This window comes from Oculina patagonica, chromosome 8, assembly GCF_052425735.1.
Source record: "Oculina patagonica isolate OP01 chromosome 8, crgOcupat, whole genome shotgun sequence".
Lineage (NCBI taxonomy): Eukaryota > Metazoa > Cnidaria > Anthozoa > Scleractinia > Oculinidae > Oculina > Oculina patagonica.
The window spans coordinates 10,850,332-10,859,165 of NC_135765.1; positions in this window are offsets into that span (position 1 = coordinate 10,850,332).

Here is an 8,834-nt window from a genome sequence, read left to right on the forward strand (position 1 = left end):
CAAAACTGCTTTTCGCCAGCGCAGCTCTTGAGGAATTTGCTCAACAAATATTGGGCAACACACGCAAATCGATAAGTTCACAAAGATGTTTTGTCATTTCCTCAAAAACACTTTATTAACTATTTCCTGTTTATCTCGTGTTGTTTTGGCTGTTTACTTTTGGGCTGGACGCTGGTAAAAAGGAAAGCACCAGCCAGCAAGAGCTGCGAGGAGTTTTCACAATCGCTTCCTAAATCAATCGGCAACGCCCTGGGTAGGTACTTCATATATGGTAATTATAATGTACCCAAATGTTGTTTATAATGTACTTGAGATACTCTGCTTACTCGAGATTTTTGCTTACTCATTTAGATTCTTTACTTACTCGAATTTTATTATTGAGGTGCTTGTGTTATTGAGGTGCTTGCTGACTTTAGGTGCTTGCTTTTGAGGTCTTTATTAGGTGTTGGGTTACTTGAGGTCTTCTATTAGTCTTGTTACTTGATCTTGGTTGAGTTTCTATAGTTGTTATCATTTATGGTATAGTCTTGCTTTGAGGTTGCTGATTTAGGTGTTGTTATTAGTTTATTTAGGTTTTATTATCATTTATATTTATAAGAATAGCAGTACTAAAGTAGGATAGTCACCCCCACTCAGTCGACCACGGGCGGATCTGGCATCTCTGAGGTTGGGTCGTGAGGTCTCTCACTTGAGGTCGGCTACTTGAGGTCCTTTATGTACTGTGTGCTCCATATTTTTAAAACCGACAGACGACAGATTTTGATTTTTTTCATACTCTATCAAATAAGCTTTTGAGCTTTAAAGCTTTAAAGTTTAGTACCTGCAGGTTTCATTTCAAAATTGTCTATATAACTCACTCTACAAAATGATTTTAATATTTCCTTCAAAAGCGCAACGATAGGCCCGTAGCCTTTTTTTTTGCCTCGGTAGGTTCTTTTTCTCTTGAAACTGACCAAACAGTTGTAGACGTAATTTCGAGGATACAGCAGAGTGTTTGCTTCCATGGGGAACTTTATTTTAGATACAAACTCTTGAAAAGGCCTTCTTTTTTTAATATATTGAGATTTTAATAGCTTTGGCAGCACATAAAGTCTTATTCCAGTCCCTGAACTCTCCCTTGCGCATGCAAATTTTCCTTTACTGTCTCTTTGCGCGCCTGGGTTCAACCCCTATAAAGGGCGCTCGGAATGGAAAGTCTAGGGACTGGACTATAAATGTCTAAGATTTCACAAGAAAGCAATGCACTTTTTTTCACTTATTTATATATGACTGGATTTTTGAAAAGCGGGTCAACAACACACAGCCCTGCCTGGCACTCTACCAGGAAAATCACAGGCTTTATCAGTCAATCAAGGCAAGTCAGGCGAAAAAGCTTTGCTTCAGCCGGAGACCACGTTTCCAAAAATCCAGTCATATATATAAACGAGCTTTTCTTTAACGTCACATATCATTGTACATCAATTACATGTTAAGCTGCATTTTTGACAACTTATACCTAGGGGCACCCCACTCAAGCTTTACAAGGCGTGCATTTTACCGCATTTCTACTATTGCTCCTCTGTCTGGCATTTTTGTTGCGCGCCCGATGCGGACAAGCTTGAAGCACTAAATAAAAGATTCCTTGGATTCATACTTGTGGATTACTTGTCCCCATACAAGCAGTCTTCTCAAGAAAGTCTCATCCACCTGACTCGCATCCACCTAACATTAGCCAATGAACGCATTCAAAATTTCCTGATGTTATAATACAAAAGCCGGTTTCCCCCCATTCTCCAGCTTACATGAAAAATATTTTTCACTTCGGTCTTCCTGTTGCGATCTACGTGGCAATAACATTTTGTCCCTTTGTAAGCCAAGGACAACGAGTTTTGGCCTTAGTTTTTTTCATATTCTCAGCTAAAAAGAACGGTTAAGAAATACTACAGAGTTCAAAAGCACATTCAGAATACTTTTTTAACATATTTTGCTTATTTATTGTTCTTTTTCCGCTATTTATCTTAGATTCTAGTTTCTTCAATTTTTGTAACGTATTTTAGTTATTTTTTTTAATTTATCGAAATATTAGCACTTATATTCAGTACATTATAAGCTACTCTAAAATTTGAGAGAAAATAGAGTTATATGTATGTATATCTTGCATGAATCAGAGTTTTCACTTGCGCAATGCGCCTTGAAATTATCGCGAAAGGGTAGAGATACCAGTAAATATTGCTTTTCATTCTGCCTTGAAAAAAGCTCCAGAACGGAAGAAAATACGATTGCTGAAACGTTTGTATGCCCTAGAGTTCTAGCCTATAGGCTGGGTACGCCATTACCACTGTTACGTATCATAGGTTGTTGTCTAAAGGGTGTGAGTGAGCTCAGCAGCCTACTCAGTTTCGCGTCAAGGTGCACAGGGGTATGATAATGGGTGCATAGAAGAGCAAGGTTATACAAGCGACATTTCCCATCAATGCTTGCATTGAGTTGCCACAACATGCAGATGTTGATAAGTTCAAAAATGTGACTTTTGTATACTAGAATTAAATTTTAAGCGTTTTGCTTAGGCCTACCCTTCCGAATTCTCAGAACTTGTTGAAATTTGTCAATCGGGCTGCAGTATATATTGAAAACAGTGGAATCAATATGAGATGCATTTGTGCCAAGTTCAGCCTTCGGTAATATTCTGAAAACCGAAAATGAGGGGAATACAGGTGAAAGGCTTACTAGTTTATTACGCGTTTTTTCGTGTAAATAAATACAAATAAAGACAGTGAAAATTATTTAAAGCGGACAATATACTGTATCATTCCGCAACCCCGGACCTTTTCAGTCAACAATAACGTAATCGTGTCGGCGGACGCACAAATAGCAGAATACTGCAGCCAGGCTGTCGCTCATCTGAATGGATACTGCTTTCTATAATCCTAAAGCTTTCTAAAAAACCCTCTTAGTAATCAGGACACTTTAGCAAAGAAATGCTCCTCTTAATAAACAACAACAACAACAACAAGCAAGGTTTTTTTCGTTTGTTAATTTCGGCTTTTCATTGAGTATTTTATCCTGAAAAGTAAAAATAATTCACGATGCTCGTTTTTGTATGTGCGCGCGGAAGAAAATTTAGTGGTGAACAGTAAAGACAAAGATGTTTTGTATCGGAACTATCGGTCTGATAGTTGCCCCTTTGAAATTTATGTTTTGAAACTAGCATATTAGCCCTCGAAGCTATATATGGCATTTCTCGAGATTTCAACTTTAAGGAGAAACGATTGAGTTCTCAAGAGAATACTAACATTTCAGCATTGAAAGGCATTTGGAAACACCTCTGAGTAGTACAAACAATAGGAAAAACAGTAAGAAAGAAACCATCTTAGTGTCATATTGAACCACGAATATGGTAGTTGTCCCGTGCAGATCCAGACCTTCAGTTAAGGGGGCCAGCCTTAAAGCAGATGATGGTAATTAAAAAGGCAGAAGAATTTATATAATAATAATAATTTAAAAAAAATTTTTTATCCACTTTTCTTAGTGAGTGATTTACGCCGAGCAGAAGGGAGGAAAAATTGAGGGCAGATTGCAACGAGTATTACAATTCCACGAAGGCCCGAGGAGATAGATAAGTCAGCAGTGCAGTTGTTTTTTTGGCACCAGTCCAGCTTATCTAGTTCTTCAAACCGCAGTTTTGGGTGCCACCCTATTAGAAAGAAAATTTGTAGTTGTGGCCATATACTTGTCTAAAACCCTATTGATATATTCTCTCATTGGAGCTTAAGCTAGGCGATCATAAAACACTAAAATTAAACTGTTATTTTTAAGCAGAACAAGACAAGCAGTTGATGAAGGGCCAGAGAAGAAACGAAAGAAAGGTAATAATGTGCTTGTCACTACTTGTATTTCATTTAAAGATGTGTAAATCGAATAAAAAATAGCTAGATTTAGTTTGCATTTTTGTAGAAATTCAAAAAACTGTCGGCATGTGCTTTGACATAAAAATGAATTCTATATCACTTTTACAATTGAGTGCAAAGTTTATTCTCAAAATTACATTGTTTATGTCTCCAAAATAGTAGAGCTGGCCTAAGTGTTTTACATATATTTGTTGCATTTTGTCAGGTGGTCGAGATCACGTCGCATCCCTAATAGATGGAATTCACCAAGGGATCATCGAAGGTAGGCTTTTTTATGCTTTATGAATGACATAGATTTAACGCTTACCAAAGGATAAAACATTCGTTTCAGTGTGTCTGATTAAACATTCTCATTACACCTTAGTCATTCAGCGCGCAAAAATAATACGCATACAGATCAGTTGAATTAACATTTTGCTGAGGTGTTGTCAGTTGTTGCTATACCTCTATGGTGTTCAATAAAATTATATTTATCGGTAATTGGTACTATATATTGGTTTTGGAAAACCGTTTAAGTTTTATTTTGGTTTAAGAAAAAATGAAAACAAAATAGTCTAAACTTGTATGTATATCACACATGCTCGGCCGCCCCTATCCCTTCCCTTGCCCCACAAATAATTACATGTCCTGTCTTGCTATCCAGTTAACTCTAAATATTTTCATATTTTCAGGAAAGAGATCAACAAGGGCAAAGAAGAAATAATTTGAAATTTATACTCTGACGACCTTATTGATTGAAATTTGAAAACAAATATGTGTGAAGCGAGAAATATGATATTATATGAATCATCTTGAGTTGAAATTCTCCATCTGCTTTTCTGGTCGCTTAATAAAAACGTCAAAAGTAAAATAAATGCGTGTGTCGTTCAACTTTAATCTAGTTAAGGTGTGTACAGTACGACTGAAAAGTGCAGTGTAACTAGACGGGGTTCGCACAGTCTTGAAAAGTCCTTGAATTTTAGGGGGAGTCCTTGAAAAGTCCTTGAATTCCATTTAACTTGAAAAGTACTTGAATTTATGTCAAAGACCTTGAAAAGTCATTAAATTTTCTTCAACTTTAAATGTAGTCGGGTCGAAAGCAAATTGCTTTGCACAGACTTTGGTATTCTGTTACTGTGAAAGGCAACTTCAAACACTGCAACACACGGGTGTAAAAGCAGCTAATAAAGAAAAAAGACAAGTGAACTGATAAATGTAGAGAAGGATAGGTAGTCGTTTATGAACTGTATATAGGTGTGTTTTGTTTGGCTACGGACACGGTGGGGTGGGGTGGGAGGGGGCGGTAAGATGAAATGAAGAGTTTAAATTAATCTTTGAGACAACACCCAAAGACAGATGCGCGCCAACCGTTACATTAAAAGACACCAACTGTCTCTTGGTGATGTTACGAAAGTAGCTAAGAATATTTTCTTTGTGTCTGGGTGTTCAGGTTTAATGCATGGCACGTGAGTAGTGAGAATTACTTAACTTCCGCTTCCTTGTCGCAGACATGTGTCCTGCGAACACAATGGCTTATACGTATGGGCTAATCAGACGAAAAGCCTAATTGTGTTTTAGGCTTGATCCTTCAACATTTAAAGCGAAAACGGCATAACAACAATATAAATGACCAACTAGACTGAACATGATTTTTTTCTAATAAACCAGTAGTTGATGGTGTAGCTTTTATGCGCGGTAATCGCTCAATATATTTTCATATAATCGGCAAAGAAATACATAAACAATTACTCATTTGACGCAGACATCATCCCTCCCGCCCACTTTTCATTATTGGCGTGCCACAGTATATCAGAAGTTAACGTCATGAAAAGTGCGTGCAAACGAAGAGGCATACTTAGGAGAATGGAGACACTTTTTCTTTTCTTCTTTTTCTACCACTGGCTTTAGTTTTATTCCACATTCCAAGCATCAACAGACCCCTCAACAGTATCCAGGTTGATTCTCACACGGCAAAATATGTAAATGATCTTGTGAAGCAGTTCAGAAAAACCACGACTGTAAGTCAGTTTGACCACGTGATTTGTCCACCACGAATTGGGAGAAACCTGGTTAATTTTTTTAAATAAATAGAACGGACTAAAGACTAAACAAATTATACAAAAAAAGAACTTGCAGGCCTTGATGTTTAATATATTAATATACAAAACCCTTCTTATCAAAGGCTTAACCCAAAATCAAACTGTAAATCGTGTTCCTGTGGAAAAAAAACGCCCCACGGGGAAAAGGCATCATGCGTCAAGGACAGCAAGGGACAAACCCGTGGTCCATGAAATGTTGCAGGCCATTCATGTACAACGTAACAGATTGCAGATGTAAAGGGTGCAAAAACTGTTCAGCTGAACTGGACATTTCTACTGTTTTTGAAACAAGTATCCCTGAACATGTTTCAAACGTGTCTTGCAAATGTGGGCAAAACAAATCAAAAGAATTGCCAGAATTCGTAGCGTGCAAGGATGGTATTAGGAAATCCAAGTGCCCCTGTTGACGTGTTAAGCAAAAGTGTGGGTTTCAATGCAAATGCGTAAAATGTGGGAACCCCAATGAAAGGATAATGAGAAGGCGTGATTGAAAAAATAATAACATCCAACAGAAAAGAAAGCGCGAGAGAAGGAGCGCTGAGTTCTCGGCCTCCCAAGACATTCTTCCGGTGACCATGGACCACGTACGAGACGTGTTAATTATACAGCGTATTGTCGCTTCTAGGAGAAACCACAGTGCCGCGATCGCTAGAAAATATAACTGGTTTGTTCTGAAACAACTTGTTAACTCGAAAATTTGCAAAGAAAGCAATTATACAGTAAGCAGAAAAAGAGAGTCACAAGTTTCTGTAAAGCTGAATACATTAATCGAAAAGCCAAAAATTTAATTTACTATCAAAGTGACAATTAATTTTGTATTAAAAAAAATAAGAAATATACCATTTTATAATATTTTGATTTATCTTTTTAAATGGTCGAGGAAATGCGCGCGCTGTGATTGGTCAATTCGAACTCATTATAGTTCCATAAAGCACGCTGCATACGTCACGCGCGTGCTTTATCGAGTCAGCCAAACACCTGAAGTAACCCAAGCACCTCAAGTCAGCCAAGCACCTCAAGTAAACCATGCACCTCAAGTAAGCCAAGCACCTCAAGTAACCCAAGCATCTCAAGTAAGTCAAGCACCTCAAGAAAGCCAAGCACCTCAAGTAACCCAAGCACCTCAAGTAACCCAAGCACCTCAAGTAACCCAAGCACCACAAGTCAGCCAAGCACCTCAAGTAACCCAAAGCACCACAAGTCAGCCAAGCACCTCAAGTAACCCAAAGCACCACAAGTCAGCCAAGCACCTCAAGTAACCCAAGCACCACAAGTCAGCCAAGCACCTCAAGTAACCCAAGCACCTGAAGTCAGCCAAGCACCTCGAGTACGTCAAGCACCTCAAGTAACCCAAGCACCTCAAGTAACCCAAGCACCTGAAGTCAGCCAAGCACCTCGAGTACGTCAAGCACCTCAAGTAACCCAAGCACCTCAAGACAGCCAAGCACCTCAAGTAACCCAAGCACCTCAAGTAACCCAAGCACCACGAGTCAGCCAAGCACCTCAAGTAACCCAAGCACCTCAAGTAACCAAAGCACCTCAAGACAGCCAAGCACCTCAAGTAACCCAAGCACCTCAAGTAACTCAAGCACCACAAGTAAGCCAAGCACCTCAAGTAACCCAAGCACCTGAAGTCAGCCAAGCACCTCGAGTACGTCAAGCACCTCAAGTAACCCAAGCACCTCAAGAAACCCAAGCACCACAAGTCAGCCAAGCACCTCAAGTAACCCAAGCACCTCAAGTAACCAAAGCACCTCAAGACAGCCAAGCACCTCAAGTAACCCAAGCACCTCAAGTAACTCAAGCACCACAAGTAAGCCAAGCACCTCAAGTAACCCAAGCACCTGAAGTCAGCCAAGCACCTCAAGTAACCCAAGCACCTCAAGTCAGCCAAGCACCTCGAGTACGTCGAGCACCTCAAGTAACCCAAGCACCTCAAGTAACCCAAGCACCTAAAGTCAGCCAAGCACCTCAAGACAGCCAAGCACCTCAAGTAACCCAAGCACCTCAAGTAACTCAAGCACCTAAAGTCAGCCAAGCACCTCAAGACAGCCAAGCACCTCAAGTAACCCAAGCACCTAAAGTCAGCCAAGCACCTAAAGTCATCCAAGCACCTCAAGTAACCCAAGCATCTCAAGTAAGCCAAGCACCTCAAGACAGCCAAGCACCTCAAGTAACCCAAGCACCTCAAGTAACTCAAGCACCACAAGTAAGCCAAGCACCTCAAGTAACCCAAGCACCTCAAGTAACCCAAGCACCTCAAGTAACCCAAGCACCTCAAGTAACCCAAGCACCTCAAGTAACCCAAGCACCTCAAGTAACCCAAGCACCTCAAGTAACCCAAGCACCTCAAGTAACCCAAGCATCTCAAGAAAGTCAAGCACCTCAAGAAAGCCAAGCACCTCAAGTAACCCAAGCAACACAAGTAACCCGAGCACCTCAAGACAACCAAGCACTTCAAGTAACCCAAGCACCTCAAGTAACCCAAGCACCTAAAGTCAGCCAAGCACCTAAAGTCATCCAAGTACCTCAAGTAACCCAAGCATCTCAAGTAAGCCAAGCACCTCAAAACAGCCAAGCACCTCAAGTAACCCAAGCACCTCAAGTAACTCAAGCACCACAAGTAAGCCAAGCACCTCAAGTAACCCAAGCACCTCAAGTAACCCAAGCACCCCAAGTAACCCAAGCATCTCAAGAAAGTCAAGCACCTCAAGAAAGCCAAGCACCTCAAGTAAACAAAGTATCTCGAGTAAGCAAAGAATCTCGAGTAAGCAGAGTATCTCAAGTACATTATAAACACCACATTTGGGTACATTATAATTACCATATATGAAGTACCTACCCGAGTATGTCAATGAAGTGCGCACCC